The 17,183-nt window shown below is 40.3% G+C and overlaps 1 non-coding gene across 1 annotated transcript; it reads right to left on the minus strand.

Moving 5' to 3' along the window:
* Positions 1 to 5,580: 5,580 nt before the first annotated feature.
* LOC132629571 (small nucleolar RNA R71) lies at positions 5,581 to 5,686 on the minus strand. Its single transcript, XR_009578340.1, has one exon. It is a non-coding gene; the product is annotated as a small nucleolar RNA R71 (small nucleolar RNA).
* Between the last annotated feature and the right edge of the window lie 11,497 nt (positions 5,687 to 17,183).

Genomic DNA, 17,183 nt, shown 5'->3' on the forward strand with positions numbered 1-17,183 from the left:
TATTATACAAGTATTAATAAGGTTGTATACGGATTGGAGATCGAACGAAACGACGAGAACAACTTCGGAAAAACGGTGAGTTACACGACCACATTATACGGCCCGTGGAATGTTATACGGACCGTATAATGGTCCGTATAACCCGACAGCATCAAAGTGTTCCATGGTGGTGAACCACAGACACTTATACGGACCGTATAATGTTATACGAACCGTATATGTTGTCCGTATAACTCCCACCAGGGAGTTGGTTTGCTGGTTAGTAAACCACGACCGATTATACGGTCTGTACAATATTGTACGGACCACATAATTGCCCGTGGAAGTCCCGACGGGCTGATTTTCAATGCTTGTATAAATAGATGCCTTGGGTTCTTTTACTTCATTTTTCATATTCTACAAGTGTTGAGAGCTCAAAAACCCTTCTCTAAGCATATTCCACTCAAGTCCAAGAGAACACAACAATCAAAGACGAAAATCAAGTGTCTATGTGCTAGAAAGCTTCCAAGGGTTAGAGGACCACAACAAATTTCCATTGGAGGAGAACTAGGGTTTGGTTCAAGCAAAGTATATCCACTTAAGATTCATTCCCTCACCATCTAAGGTAAGTTTTATGATATTTCCATGTTTTTTAAGGTGTTTGAAAGTTGAAACACTTGGATTCTAAAAGGATATAGAAAATGGGTCTTGAATGTGAGAATAGTGATGTTTTTGAGTAGTAGTTTGAATTGAGTCATGATTCTTGATGTGTTGTGATATGGATACGTTGTAAATAATGTTAAGAACATGGGATAGGAATTGTATATGAACGAATGTAATCGTGTGTTATGACCATGGATATGGATGACTTGAAGTGAATTGAGAAATATGGATAATGTTGAATGAATAAGGACTATTGTTATAATATTGTGAATGTATTGTTGACGTTAGGGAGTTGATATATGGTATGGAGGAATGTCGTATAAATAAAGGGGATGCTGTCCAATTTTCTCTAGCCTTAGTCATGTATGCTAGCTATCGGTTTTCTAATTATAGTATAGCTCTAATGAAGGTAGAAACGTGAGCATTGGAGGAGAACGTGGAAGTGATAAACTAGTTGAACGGAAAGGTATGTAAGGCTAACCTTCTTTCCTAAGGCATGGTTCTTTGGCCAATCATTTAAATCTTCTATAAGTCTATGATGTCCTTGAAATGATTCTATTTTCCGAGCTATTAAGCTCATGATTCTCGATGTGTTACGATTGTACTAAGTTCCTCATATGACGAGTAAGCCTATAAAGATAGATGTAATGAATGACAATAATACTGACAATGATGTTGATGACGACTATAATTGTAATGACGCTGACGATAACGATGACGATGACGATCATGATAGTCATGATAATAGTAAAGATGCTTATGAGCTATTATGTATAAGTATCTATGTATGACTATTATGGAACCCCGGGCTTATAAGACCGGGTAGAATGTGTATATATTTATGTAACGCGCGCACACCTCTACAGTTGGTACGGATAACCCTGAAGCCTTGGTAGGGCCAGGTAGATATAGCCCTGAAGCCTTGGTAGGGCTAGGTAGATATAGCCCTGAAGCCTTGGTAAGTCCAGGTATGTGTAACCCTGAAGCCTTGGTAAGGCCAGGTATGTGTAACCCTGAAGCCTTGGTAGGGCCAGGTAGATATAGCCCTGAGCCTTGGTAGGGCCAGGTATGTGTAACCCTGAAGCCTTGGTTGGCCAGGTATATCTATGATATAAATATGTATATGATATGGATACGTGTATGGTATGTAAAAGAGTATGAATACGGTCGTGATACGAATAGGAATAAGAATAGGCATATGAATACGATTATGGATACGAAATGTAAATGAGTACGGATACGAACACGGAAATGGTTATGGATGTATGTACACAACCTCGAATTAGAAATGGAAAGTCCTTATGACAAGCAAGTAAGTGCTTATGACGATGATTCTACTTTCTCCCATCTTATGATATTTCTTATGTTGCTTATTATACTTCTATGTTGATATTGATCATGCTTTACATACTCAGTACATTCTTCGTACTGACGTCCTTTTGTTTGTGGATGTTGCGTCATGCCCACAGGTGCTCAGGGAGACAGACTTGATCCGTAGCTACATTCTCAGGGACTACATAGTAGAGCTCCATTTCATTCGGAGCTACAGTTTTTGGTATTGTTTTTTTTGTGTACATAATTATGGGCGTAGCGGGGTCCTGTACCGCCTATATGATATGACATACTCTTCTTAGAGGCTCGTATACATGTGTATATAGTTAGATGTGTTGGCCTTGTCGGCCTATATTTTGTATATCATTTTGTTAGCCTCGTCGGCTTATATACATTGATATGGGCATAAATGCCAATGATGATATAAAGGCATTATTGTCCAAAGGGACTAGTATGATTGATGAGTAGACATGTATGTTTTATTATGTGGCTCACCTAGAGGTAAGTGTAAAGGTACGCTAAGGGGTGCCCGGGTGGGCTAGCACCGGGTGCTCGTCACGGCCCTCCGGTTGGGTCGTGACTAAAGTGCTATCAGAGCAGTTCTATCCTAGGGTGTGTCTATGAGCCGTGTCCTGTATAGTCTTGGTTATGGGTGTGTTGCGCGCCACACTTATAAACAAGAGGATGCGGGCATTTTAGGAATGATTGACCTTTCTTCATAACATCGTGCGATAGAGCTATGATATAAGAACTTCCTTCTCCTTAACCGTGTGTTGTGTATTTCAGAGACGCCTATAAAGAGAAAGACTACGACAGCCCAAAAAGGCAAGACAGCGGCAGAAAAGCGGGCTGAAAGAGCATCGCCAACAGTTGTAGAGGGAAGTGAGTCCCAGAATGCGGCTCAATCTCAGTCCTTCCAGACAGTTCCTATTTCTTAGGAGAGTGAGGGAGCCTCAGCTCCAGCTCCAGCACCTCCTGCCCCTCCACCGGATGCTTTGGGCCAAGACTTAAAAGAGGCCATTCATTTGCTTACTCAATTGGTTGCTGCCTAGACTCAGCGGCAAAGTATACGGCAAGGCGATAGGGCTGTTAGTGCAAGGGCCCGTGACTTCATTAGCTTGAATCCTCCGGAATTCTTTGGATCAAAGCCGGATGAGGACCCTCAGGACTTTTGTCACGACCCGACTAAGGGACCGCGACGAGCACCCAGTGCTATCCCACCCGGGCACCCCTTGACATACTTTCACATAACATCTAGGTGAGCCATGAATCAAATCATGCATTCTAGTCATCCATCATACTAGACCCATTGGACGACAACATTTCTTATATCAACATAGGCATCTATGCCACATCAATGTACATGGGCCGACGAGGCCAACAAAATGGTATACAAAATATAGGCCGACAAGGCCAAACACATCTAACCACATACACATGTCTACGAGCCTCTAAGAAGAGTATAACATATCACATAAGCGGGACAGGACCCCGCTATGCCCATAATTATGTACACAAAAGAATAATTACCCAAAAGCTATGGCTCCGAAGGAAATGGAGCCTTGCTATGTAGTCTCTGAGAATGTAGCTATGGATCGAGCCTGTCTCCCTGTGCACCTGCGGGCATGACGTAGCGTCCTGATGTGGCGTGATTTTACGCCACAATCGATGCTTTTTGGCTATAAGTTTTACTTGTTTTTAAGCAAGCCTATGTGATTTTACGTGGTTTTTTAGTTTTTTCAGGTAAAGGAACAGATTCGGCATAACAACAGTTGAAGTGCAGAACCAAGTCGTAATTGCAGTTTGCGGTCCGTATTCTACAATACGGGTCGTATTCCATGGTCGTATTAAAGGATCTTAGAAACAGAAAGTCAAGCTGCGAAGATGGTGATTTACGAGCTAAGTTTACGGACCATATTTTAGTTTACGGTCCGTATTCCATCACGTATTTAATCATTCAAGCATCTGGCAGAAAGTCTGAGTTTTGGCAAAGTGAAATATGATCATGCAGTTTACGGACCGTAAACCACTTTACGGTCCGTATTTCAAGAGAAACGACTGAAGGACGATTGGGTCGTGAATTGACTTTACGGTTCGTAAACCAGTTTACGGACCGTATTTCGTGATGACGGGACCAAAGTGCAAATCTGTAACCTTTGTATTTCCAAAACTTATAAATAGTCATTGTAGGGTTTTAATGGTTACGAGTTATTATATTTTTGTCTCTTGACTTAGAACATTAAATACTCTCTAGTTTTTGAAGATTCAAACATCAATTCAAGTATTATCAATTCCTCTTTTATTCCAAAGTAAGCAAATTATGAATTCTTCAATTTCTTATTTCTTGTTCTTTGCCATGAGTAGCTATATTCCCTTACTAGGGTTGTGAACCCAATGATGAGTGTTTTGTGATTGGGTTTGTGATTGATATACAAATAATGGATTATTAGGGTTTAGTTATTCTTCATTCTTCATTCATAATTAATGGTTGCAAACATTGCTTAAAGCCATAAACCCTAATTTATTTTGGAAAATAATTAGGGTTGGTAAGAATAATTAACAAGAACTCAAAGCTTTAAACTTTGTTTAATAAATTCACTTAGGAATAAGAAGAATTTACTTGGCATGATTAATCGTTCTTCATAGTCACTTTCTTATATTTGGGAAAATCATAGAAAGACATAATCTTTATTTATTGGGAAATAGTAGAGATTCACATAGAGATTAAGTGCATTCATATAATGATCCATTACAAGTATATCAAGATCAATACCCATGATCATACACTCTATCTAACGGGGACACAACCTTAGTTTCTTTTACCATAAATTTCCACCAAAGCAATAGTTTAGAAATTAGTTATAGAAAAAACCATTTTTTACCAAAATAATCGGATTAAGACATTAGACCTAGAAATTAGCATCTACGACTTTAGTAACCTTTTCACACCATATTCCCTGTGGGATTCGACCCCAACCTCGTTGGGTTACTATATTTGACAACGTCCGTGTTATACCATTAATATGTGTAATTTGAGCGTATCAAATTTTGGCGCCGTTGCCGGGGAATACGGTTTTGAAATTACTAAGTAGTGTTTGCTTTGATTAAAGTATTTTGCTTATTCCATCACACCTTGTTTGCTACTCTGTGTAAACCAGGTGAACATGAATCAAAATCAGCAAAATCAGCGTGCTGGTAATCAGGTGAATCGATTGAACAATCAGGCGAATGAATATGATGATGAGAACATTTTTGCTAAACTTGTTCAAGAGGAGGACTATGCATCTGCTATTGTTCAACCTCGAGCTGGAGCTGCTACAGTGAAAATTGACTCATCTCTCTACCAGCTGTTGAAGCTTTAGGGATACTTTTGGAACTCTACCGAGAATGACCCTCAACGTCATTTGCAGAATTTTGTGGATGTGTGAGCTAATCACATCAAGAACAATGTTCCACAGGATGCTATTCGGTTGAGGTTATTCAAATATTCCTTAGCTGGAGAGGCAAGAACATGGTTCGAGAAGCTGCCCCGAAATTCGATTACTTCATGGGCAGAGATGGTAGCTGGTTTTCTTACAAAGTGGTACCCCCCTAGCAAGAAGGCTAAGATTCGCGACAAGATATATGAATTCAAGCAGCGACTGGGGGAACAACTATATGAAGCCTGGGAGAGGTTCAAGGAGTACTTGTAGAAGAGCCCGAATCATGGTTTTCCGGAAAATATATTGATGGAGAAGTTCTACCGAGGGTTAGATCCAGTAACATAGTCAGTAGCTAACAATGTAGCTAATGGTTGTTTTATGAACAAGACCTTTCGACGAGTGACCAACATACTTAACAAGCTGACAACTCATAATCAGGCTTGGCACTCAAACAATGCTGATGTGGCACCGTATGGTAGTGCCATGATCCAGAATATAGTGAAGGAGAATCAAGACACCCAGCAAACATTGGCAGAACTGGCAACAAATATTTCCTTACTGACAAAGAAGTTTGATGAATCTCAAATCAAGAAGGTAAATGCTTGTGAGGATGATGCAGTTTTTCCTAAAGGGATGTACCATGCTCAAGAGGGTCCGTTCCTTGATGGGCCACCTATGCAGGTTGAAGATGAAAATTATGTTAATAACTCTCAAGGGGGTTATCAAAGACAGAATTACCAAGGAGGCTATCAGAATCAGAACCAGAATCAATGGAGACCTCAGCAAGGTCAAGGTGCTTAAAACAACTCTAGGAACTACAACAATAACTATGGTGGTGCGAACCAAGGGAGCTACAACAACAGCAACAATTTTGGGAACAAGAGTTCCAACCCTTATATACCACCGAAAGGGCAGTCAACAGAGCAGGGTAGTTCGAAAGTTGAAGCAATGCTTGAGAAGATTCTGGCCAATCAATCTAAGTCAGAAAGGACTTTATCTGGGCTGACAGAAACAGTGGGTTCCTATACAGCGGCTATTCAGAAGATTGAGTCGCAGATGAGGGATATTTCTAGAGAGCAGCACCCTCCAAAGAAGAGAGGACTTCCAAGTGACACTATTCCAAATCCCAAAAATGGGGGAGGCGGTATAGAACGTGTTTTTGCCATCACTACTAGAAGTGGTAAAATAATACAGGGGGCTGCTGAGAAGGTGATTGATCTTGAGACGATAGAGGAGGAGAATGAGGTGCAGTCTGAAGCACCCATTATTGCTGATGAGATTCCTACTGACAAGAAGGTTGCTGATATTCCAGAGATAGAGAGGGAAGCTGATAACACAAGAAAGCAGCCTGTAAAAGGGGCTCTCCGCCCTTTGACACATCTTTTCAAATCTAAACCTCCCTTTCCTCAGAGGTTGGTAAAGAAGAAGGAAGATGCTATGTTTGAGAAGTTTTATGATCAGCTGAAGCAGTTATCTCTGAATTTTCCTTTCTTGGAAGCTGCCAAGGAGATGCCCGATTTTGCGAAATATTTGAAGGATTTGCTGACCAAGAAGAAAACGGTGCAGTATGAGACCGTGAGTTTGAATCACACTGTGAGTTCTATCATTTCAACTACAACTGTGCAGAAAAAAGGAGATCTTGGGGCATTCACCATTCCTTGTTCTATTGGGCACCATGATTTTGCTCGTGCTTTGTGTGATATGGGGCGAGTATAAATTTGATGCCCCTTGCTATATATAAAAAATAAGGTTTGGGGATGCCAAGGCCGACTTCGATGAGATTGCAGATGGCTGATAGGACTATCAAAAGACCTGTTGGGGTGGTTGATGATGTCATTGTGCAGGTTAGTGATTTTATGTTGCCCGCTGATTTTGTGATTCTTGACTGTGCTGTTGATCGGGACATTCCTATAATTCTGGGGAGACCTTTCCTTGCTACAGGGAGGGCTCTGATGGATTCGGAGAAAAATGAAATAAAGTTTCGAGTCAACAATGAAGAAGTGACCTTTCAGGATAGCAAAGGGATGAAGTTACCAAGTGCTTATGAGAGTATTTTGGTAATTGATTCATTCGATGTTGTTGATGAAGCAGTGGAGTTCAAGATGGAAGAAGAGAGTTTGGGTGAGGCTTTAGTTGGTATTCTGATTAATTTCGATGCTGAAGACATGGAAGGCTATGAGGAGACAATTAATTCACTTGTTGGGTTGGGATCATACACATACCACCCAAAGAAGCTGAATCTTGATCTGGAGAACAGAACAACTCCTCCAGCAAAGCCTTCGATCATTGAGCCACCTATGTTGGAGCTTAAGCAACTCCCATCACACTTGAGATATGAGTTCCTTGGTCCGGACAATACATTACCGGTGATTGTTTTAGCCTTATTAACTGAGGAGCAGATAGTGCAGCAGCTGGTTACTGAGGCGACCACAGAGATCAGTGCAGATTTTGAGAAAAAGCACGAGGTGTATCAAGCTAGACTCGACAGCTTTGAGGTGAGATTGTTGACTCGAGAGAAGACCGCACCCGGTGGGGAATCTAGTTCTTTGAGGAGTGAGTTGGAGAAGCTGAAAAAGGAGCTTGAAACACTCAAGCGGCACGGGATGATAGCCGTACCAGCACCAGCACCACGTCCCATTTTGCCTACTTCGTTTAAGGTGCTAGATTTTCTTCATTCTGAGGAGGAGACGGAGGATGCCGAACCCTCTGTTAGCGGTACTGGAAAGAGGGTCCTTGAGTCATCTGAGGACTCGGAGGAGTTGGCCATGAGATTAAAGAAGACTAAAAAGAAGGAACTGCAGCAGGCGATCTTTCAGTCATTAGTTGAGCCGCAGTGCCAACCAGGAGAGTCCTCAAGTCAACCACCGGATGCGGTGGGCCAACTATGAGATGCTCATAGCATCAATTTACCATTTTATTGCTCCCTCGTTCTTATAATTGAAGCACCGAAACAGTGCTTGATTCTTTAGTTGAGGGTGGGACTAATTGATAGTAGAGTAGTGTACATATGTGTTTAGGGACCCCCTCAGCTTTTCTTTGCCAGCGTTATTTTCCCGAGGAGGGTTTTATTTTGTTGAAACTGGCATGTTTAGGATGTTGCTTAGGTTGAGTAGAATAATTTTGACTTATTTGGTGTTACTTTGTAACTGATGGCATGTGTTGTGGTTTGTTGAAAATTTTGGACCCCTCAAAAATTTTGAAAAATGCATACTTAGAACAGTTACTGTTTGACAGGATTGATTCTTTATATGACATTGTGATTATTGGAGTGTTGTGTGTGACGAATGACTTCTTAGGAGGCCACAAGTGTAAAAATGATTGTCCTTATGCCGATGTGTGTGTGAGTTGTTAGTTTAATTCTTTTTACGCATGTATAATCTAGAACTTGTCTGGTTGGTCTTGTTTGAAATACTAAAGTTAGTTTGGTTGTGAAATGATCTTAGGCTTTCTTTGTGTAAATAAGTCACTGTGCCTAAATAAGCCTCTCCAAAAGCTGAAAATATCACTAGTGTCCCTTTTTGACCTTTTTCTTGGCTAGCCGAATGAAACCTCACCCGTTGCGAAATTTACCCATCTTCGCACCTGTTAGATCCTTGATGCTACTAGATAGACGAGGCAAAGCGCCTAAGTTGGGGGTGAATTAAATGTGAAGTAGATGTTGAGAGCAAAGGTTGGGGGTGGTGGAATTTGCCAATAGAGAGTCGATGTGGTAGTTGATACTAATAAAAAAAAATCATCAGAAAATTGAAACACAAAAAGAATTGCTAGTTGGATAGGAATAAAACAACATCAAGGTCGAAAACGTGAAAGAAAATAAAGGGGTTGGAAAGAAAAGAGGCGAATCAAGGTAAAGAGATGTTGTAGTGTCAAGGAGGGTGAGTCACTACTACCCAAAAAGTATCCTACCCGTCCTTAAGCCTACATTACAAGCCGAAACAAGTCCTAATGTGATCACAACCGAACGAGCCTAGGATGAGAACATAGAAAATAAGGGCAAGCCTATGGTATTTGCATATGTAGATATGAACTCTTTGTGAGTGTTGAGTGTTTTTCTCTTCTCTTTCATCTTCGCCCCATTCTTGTTGTATATATGTGTGTTGGGACATTCTTTGGTCTATGTGAGGGCATAAGGATGAGAATTGAACAAAATAAAGTGACCACCGAAAGTCGCGTTTGTGTGCATAATAACATGTTCGATAATGAAATGTCATGTATTGAAGCTTCGTGGTTAGTCATAACGTTCTTAAGTTATGTATATTGCTTTACAAAAGACGGTTGGGGTGGTCAGTTGAAGGAAAACATGCATGCCAGAAGTTCCAAGTCAAAACCAATGTAGACATTGTTATTCTATGATATCTAAGTGTTAGATTGAGTCGTTGTGTGGTATGGCTTGCTTGAGGACAAGCAAATACTTTAAGTTGGGGGTGTTGATGTGGTGTGATTTTACGCCATAATCGATGCTTTTTTGCTATAAGTTTTACTTGTTTTTAAGCAAGCCTATGTGATTTTACGTAGTTTTTTAGTGTTTTCCAGGTAAAGGAGCAGATTCGGCATAATAACAGTTGAAGTGCAGAACCAGGTCGTAATTGCAGTTTACGATCCGTATTCTACAATACGGGCCATATTCCATGGTCGTATTAAAGGATCTCAGAAACAGAAAGTCAAGCTGCGAAGATGGTGATTTACGAGCTAAGTTTACAGACCGTATTTCAGTTTACTGTCCGTATTCCATCACGTATTTAATCATTCAAGCATCTGGCAGAAAGTCTGAGTTTTGGCAAAGTGAAAGATGATCATGCAGTTTATGGACCGTAAACCACTTTACGATCCGTATTTCAAGAGAAACGACTGAAGGACGACTGGGTCGTGAATTGACTTTACTGTCCGTAAACCGGTTTACGGACCGTATTTCGTGATGATGGGACCAAAGTGCAAATCTGTAACCTTTGTATTTCCAAAACTTATAAATAGTCATTGTAGGGTTTTAATAGTTACGAGATATTATATTTTTGTCTCTTGACTTAGAACATTAAATACTCTCTAGTTTTTGAAGATTCAAACATCAATTCAAGTATTATCAATTCTTCTTTTATTCCAAAGTAAGCAAATTATGAATTCTTCAATTTCTTATTTCTTGTTGTTTGCCATGAGTAGCTATATTCCCTTACTAGGGTTGAGAATCCAATGATGGGTGTTTTGTGGTTGGGTTTGTGATTGATATACAAATAATGGATTATTAGGGTTTAGTTATTCTTCATTCTTCATTCGTAATTAATGGTTGCAAACATTGATTAAAGCTATAAACCCTAATTTATTTGGGAAAATAATTAGAGTTGGTAAGAATAATTAACAAGAACTCAAAGCTTTAAACTTTGTTTAATAAATTCACTTTGGAATAAGAAGAATTTACTTGGCATGATTAATCGTTCTTCATAGTCACTTTCTTATATTTGGGAAAATCATAGAAAGACATAATCTTTATTTATTGGGAAATAGTAGAGATTCACATAGAGATTAAGTGCATTCATATAATGATCCATTACAAGTATATCAAGATCAATACCCATGATCATACACTCTATCTAACGGGGACACAACCTTAGTTTCTTTTACCATAAATTTCCACCAAAGCAATAGTTTAGAAATTAGTTATAGAAAAAACCATTTTTTACCAAAATAATCGGATTAAGACATTAGACCTAGAACTTAGCATCTAGGACTTTAGTAACCTTTTCACACCATATTCCCTGTGGGATTCGACCCCAACCTCGTTGGGTTACTATATTTGACAACGTCCGCGTTATACCATTAATAGGTGTAATTTGAGCGTATCACGTCCACAAATAAAAGGACGTCAGTAGGAAGAATGTACTGAGTATGTAAAGCATGATCAATATCGATATAGAAGCATAATGAACAATCATGAGAAATAGCACAAGATGGGAAACAGTAACATCATCGTCATAAGCACTTACTTACCTTACATAGGAACTTTCCATTTCTAATGCGTATCGGTGTACATACATCAATATCAATATTCATTTCCATAGGCTTATCCTTATTCATATCATTTACATCCCATATATATAGCATATTCGTACTCTTAATGATGTCATATACGCAGCACATATATATATATATACATAACATGCCCGACCACGAAGGTTCGGTGTTTCATACATACTTGGCCAGCCAAGGCTCAAGGTCATACATACCTGGCCCTACCAAGGCATCAGGGTTATCCGTACCATCTGCAGAGGTGTGCGCACGTTACGTAATCATATACATACTCTATACATATTCATATACATATATTCTACCCGACATCATAAGCTCGGGGTCTTATCATAGCCCTTCATAGGCACACATACATATAATAGCTGATAGACATCATTAGCATCATGTTATTATCATCATCATTACTATCATCGTCGTTATCATTACATCTATCTTATAGGCTTACTCGTCATATGAGGAACTTAGTACTATCATCGCACATCAAGCATCGTGAGCTTACTAGCTCGGAAGATCAATCATTTGAAGAAATCATAGACTTATAGAATATTTAGACGTTAGGACAAAGAACCATGCCGTATGAAAGAAGGGTTGGCCTTACATACCTTTTCCGATCAACTATTCTATACTGTCCGTCCTCCTCTGAAGCTCACGTGTCCACCTTCATTAAGGGCATACTATCGTTAGAATCGACAACTAGCATATATGCCAAAAGCGAATGAAAATAGGAAAGCATCTCCTTTATTTATACAACATTCCTCCACATCGTAAATCAACTCCCAAACATCAACAATACATTCACAATACCATAACAATGGCCATTAATCATTTACCTTAACCACAATATCTAGATTTCTCAATTCGCTCCCAATTCACCGATATTCATGGTCATATCACCCGAATTCATCCATTCATATACAATTCCCATCTTCATGATCTTAACATCATTCATAACACATTCATATCACAACACAACAAGAATCACAATTCAATTCAAACTATTTCTCAAAATATCACTATTCATCATTTATGACCCATTTTTCTATACCCATCTAATGTCCAAGAATTTTAACTCTCAAATACCTTAAACAACATATAAATACCATAAATATTACCTTAGATGTTGTAGGAACGAGCCTTGGTCGAAATGCTCCACTTGAACAAAAACCCTAGTTTTCCTTCAATGTGATTTCTTGACTTGAATGATCTTAATGGGTTTCCTTACACTTGATTCACTTGATTTGTGTTGTTGATCACTAAATATCCTTGAAATCTTGTGGAATATATGTAGAGAGATGTTTTAGAGAGAAGGGGTGTCAAGGGAAATGAAATGAAATATACTTGGCCTTTTCATTTATTGAGCCAAAATCTGTCCTGACAAAATATACGGACCAACATACGGTCCATATAAATTGTATGGGCCGTATGTTTGGTCGTACATTTGGTCCAGAAACCTTTTCCTTGCTGGGCTGGTTATACGGTCCCAAACATACGGACCGTATAAATTATACGACCTGTATGTTTGGCCGTATAACTCCCAAAGGTTCCGAAGTTCGTTTCGTCGTCTCGTTTGATCTCCAATCCTTATGGAACCTTATTAACACTTGCTCAACACTTCAATACCAATCTAAGGGACATTATCACTCTTCTCCAAGACATGCTTAAAGCCTCGCTAACTCGTTACTCGTATTTCCTTTCCGATACTTATCAAATACTTTTCCTTCTCTTGGCAATCCTCTTCCCCCATCTCTAACATCTTTAAAATCATATCTAGAGTCATCGAATGTCATCGCTTACTCATGAACATATCGTATACTCATACCCTTCGCTAGCCCATTCACTTATGCATTAACGGAAGATTTTTCCGAGGTGTAACAACTTTATTAATGGTATGTTGAGGATGCTTCGTTTGATACATGCTTCTGACACCGAGTCGGTGGAGTTAGCGTCATATATATTGAGGGATGTCTCGATCCATTGGTACACGGTTTGGATGGCTTCACGGGGAGCCAATGCACCTCCCCCGGTATGGCAAGAATTTGTTAATGCTTTCCTCCATCACTATATGCCTCCAGAAGTTCGGCGAGCTAAAGCCAATAAGTTCTTGAATTTGAGGCAAGGTAGCATGAGTACTCTAGAGTATAGTCTCTGCTTCAACTCTTTGGCTAGGTATGCTTCGGCCATGGTAGCAGATATGGGTGATGGGGTACACCGATTTGTGAAAGGCCTAGGGCCACATTTGATGGATAGGTGCTTAACTGCATCCCTTCAGGACAATATGGATATTTCATGCACTCAGGTCCATGCTACAAATTTTGGAAGAAAGTCTACAACAGCAAAGAAGTGAGCGTGAGCATGATAGGGGACATAGCAAGAGGGCCAGATCTTCGGGTCCGATGAGTGAGCTTAGAGGCGGGCGCAGACAGTAGTTTTCTAGGCATTCAGGCTTTCCTATGACTAGTGTGCCACCCCAGTTTTTAGGCCAGAGATTCGATAGATCTACTCATTCCGGGCCGAGTCAGAGTTTTTCGAGGTCTCAGTTTAGAGGTGATTCGGGTCAGGAAAGGCCACACGTGCCATGATGTTACCAGTGTAAGAAGTTACATTGGGGTCCATACCGATTGGCTTCACAGGTTTGTTATTCATGTGGTCGACCAGGCCATATTATGCTTGATTGCCCCTCAGTTTATGGTAGAGGTAGGACCCAGCCTTTAGGGTCGATAGCCAGATCTTCATCGTCTGTACACCCTATGGGGCCAGGTTCACATGCGCCAGTCGACCATAGTAGAGGTAGAGGGAGAGTCCCCAGTTCTAGCGGTCCTCCACACCGTATTTATGCTTTGGTTGGACGCCAAGATCTTGAGTCTTCTCTTGATGTGGTCACAGGTATATTATCGGTATTTTCTCATGATGTATATGCTTTGATTGATCCGGGATCCACATTGTCATATGTTACTCCGTATATTGTGGGTCGATTTAGAGTCGAGCCGGAGTCAATCAAACCTTTTGAGGTGTCTACACCCGTTGGTGAATCGATAATAGCTAGCCGAGTATATAGAAACTGTATAGTTGTGATTTGTGACCGTCGTACTATGATTGACTTGCATGAGCTAAAAATGGTAGACTGCGATGTTATTATGGGCATGGATTGGTTGACTTCTTTCTATGCCAATGTTGATTGTAGAATGAAAATGGTTCGCTTCCAATTTGCGGGAGAACCAGTTTTAGAATGGAAAGCGAATACTGCGTCACCAAAAGGTAGGTTTATTTCCTATCTAAAGGCAAGGAAAATGATTACAAAAGGATGTATTTATCATCTAGTGTGAGTTCAAGATGTAGAAGCTGAATCGCCAACTCTTCGATCAGTTCCTGTAGTAAATGAGTTTCCGGATGTGTTCCCGGAAGAGCTTCCAGGCCTCCCTCCTAAGCGGGAGATTGATTTTTCCATTGATGTGTTTCCCAACACTAAGCCTATATCTATTCCTCCTTATAGAATGGCTCCCGCAGAATTGAAAGAGTTGAAGGAGCAATTGAAAGACTTGTTTGAGAAAGGCTTTATTAGGCCTAGTTCATCCCCGTGGGGAGCACACGTATTGTTTGTCCGAAAGAAAGATGGCTCATTGAGAATGTGCATTGACTATCGGAAATTCAATAAAGTGACGATTAAGAACAAATATCCTCTTCCGAGGATTGATGACTTATTTGATCAATTACAAGGTGCCAAATGGTTTTCAAAGATCAATTTGAGGTTCAGGTATCATCAAGTGAGAGTTAGGGAGAAAGATATCCCTAAGACAGCCTTCAGAACAAGATATTGCCATTTTGAATTCTGGGTAATGTCCTTTGGGCTAACTAATGCACCGGCAATATTTATGGATTTGGTGAACAATGTGTTCAGGCCCTTCCTAGATCTGTTTGTGATTGTATTCATCAACAATATCTTAGTGTATTCTAGATCCGAGGCAGAACATGTGGATAATTTGCATACTGTCCTTAGAGTTCTTCAGACTCGAGAGTAGTTTGCTAAGTGTGAGGTTTGGTTGAACTCAGTGACATTTCTGGGGCACATTGTTGCAGCCAATGGTATTCGGGTAGATAGTCAAAAGATTGAAGCCTGAAGACTTGTCCAAGGCCCACAACTCCTACGGACGTTCGTAGCTTTCTGGGCTTAATAGGTTATTACAGGAGATTTGTTGAGGGTTTTTCTTCTATTTCTGCACCACTCACGAAGTTGACCCAGAAATCAGCAAAGTTTCAATGGACAGATGCTTGTGAACGTAGCTTCCAAGAACTAAAGGATAGATTGACTTCTGCCCCAGTCCTGACACTTCTAGAGAGATTGGAAGGATATGTTGTTTATTGCGATGCTTCAGGCATTGGGATAGGCTGCGTGTTGATGCAACATGGTAAGGTGATTGCGTATGCTTCAAGGCAATTATAGAAACATGAGAAAAATTATCCAACCCATGATCTAGAATTGGCTGCAGTGGTTCATGCATTAAAGATATGGAGACATTATTTATATGGTGTCCATGTGGATATTTATACAGATCATAAGAGTCTTCAGTATATCTTCAAGCAGAACGAGTTGAATTTGCGGAAACGACGATGGTTGGAATTGCTAAAGGATTACGATGTTGATATCCTATATCACCCCGGAAATGCAAATGTTATGGCTGATGCCCTTAGCCGCAGATCTATGGGAATTTTGTATGATGTATGACCAGAGAAGAGAGAAATGGCTCGTGAGCTCTAGCGATTAGCTAGCTTAGGAGTTCGAGTAGTGGACTTAGGTAGCGGGGGAACTACAATTCAGAATTCAGCAGTCTCGTCGCTAGTAGCGGAAGTGAAAGAGTGACAATACGAAGATTCCATGCTAATGCATTACAGAGATACACTCCCTCAGAAGGAGAAGTCATCATTTGAGATTTCAGAAGACGGAGTTCTTCGATGCCAAGGCAGATTGTGTGTTCCCGACATGGCAGGGTTACGCCACCAAATATTGAGGGAAACTCATTGTTACCATTATTCTGTTCACCCTGGTGCGACAAAAATGTACCATGATCTTAAATATATATATTGGTGGAATGGGATAAAGAAGGATATAGTGGAATTCGTAGCTTAATGTCCCAACTGTCAATAACTGAAAATCGAGCACCAAAAGCCGGGCGGATTGCTACAAGCTATAGAAATTCCAACTTGGAATTAGGAAGTGATTAACATGGACTTCATTATAGGCTTTCCCCGTTCTCGACGTAAGTATGATTCTATATAGGTGATTGTGGATAGACTCACGAAGTCACCTCATTTCTTACTAGTCAAAACGACATATGTGGCGGAAGATTATGCAAAGCTTTATGTTAAAGAGATAGTGTGACTCCATGGTGTCCCGGTATCTATTATCTCTAATAGAGGGACTCAGTTTACAGCTAATTTTTGGAAGTCCTTCCAAGAGGGTTTAGGGACCCAAGTGAGCCTTAACACGACATTTCACCCACAGACTGATGGACAAGATGAACGTACAATTCAGACTCTTGAAGATATGTTGCGGGCATGTATGATAGATTTTGGAGGTAATTGGGATGATCACTTGCCACTCATTGAATTTTATTATAATAATAGTTACCATTCTGGCATTCAAATAGCACCGTATGAGGCTTTATATGGGCGAAAGTGTAGAACCCCAATTGGGTGGTTCGAGGCAGGAGAGACTAAGTTGATAGGGCCAGACTTGGTCCAGCAAGCCATAGAGAAAGTTAAGCTCATACAAGA

Source organism: Lycium barbarum, chromosome 2, assembly GCF_019175385.1.
Source record: "Lycium barbarum isolate Lr01 chromosome 2, ASM1917538v2, whole genome shotgun sequence".
Taxonomy (NCBI): Eukaryota; Viridiplantae; Streptophyta; class Magnoliopsida; order Solanales; family Solanaceae; genus Lycium; species Lycium barbarum.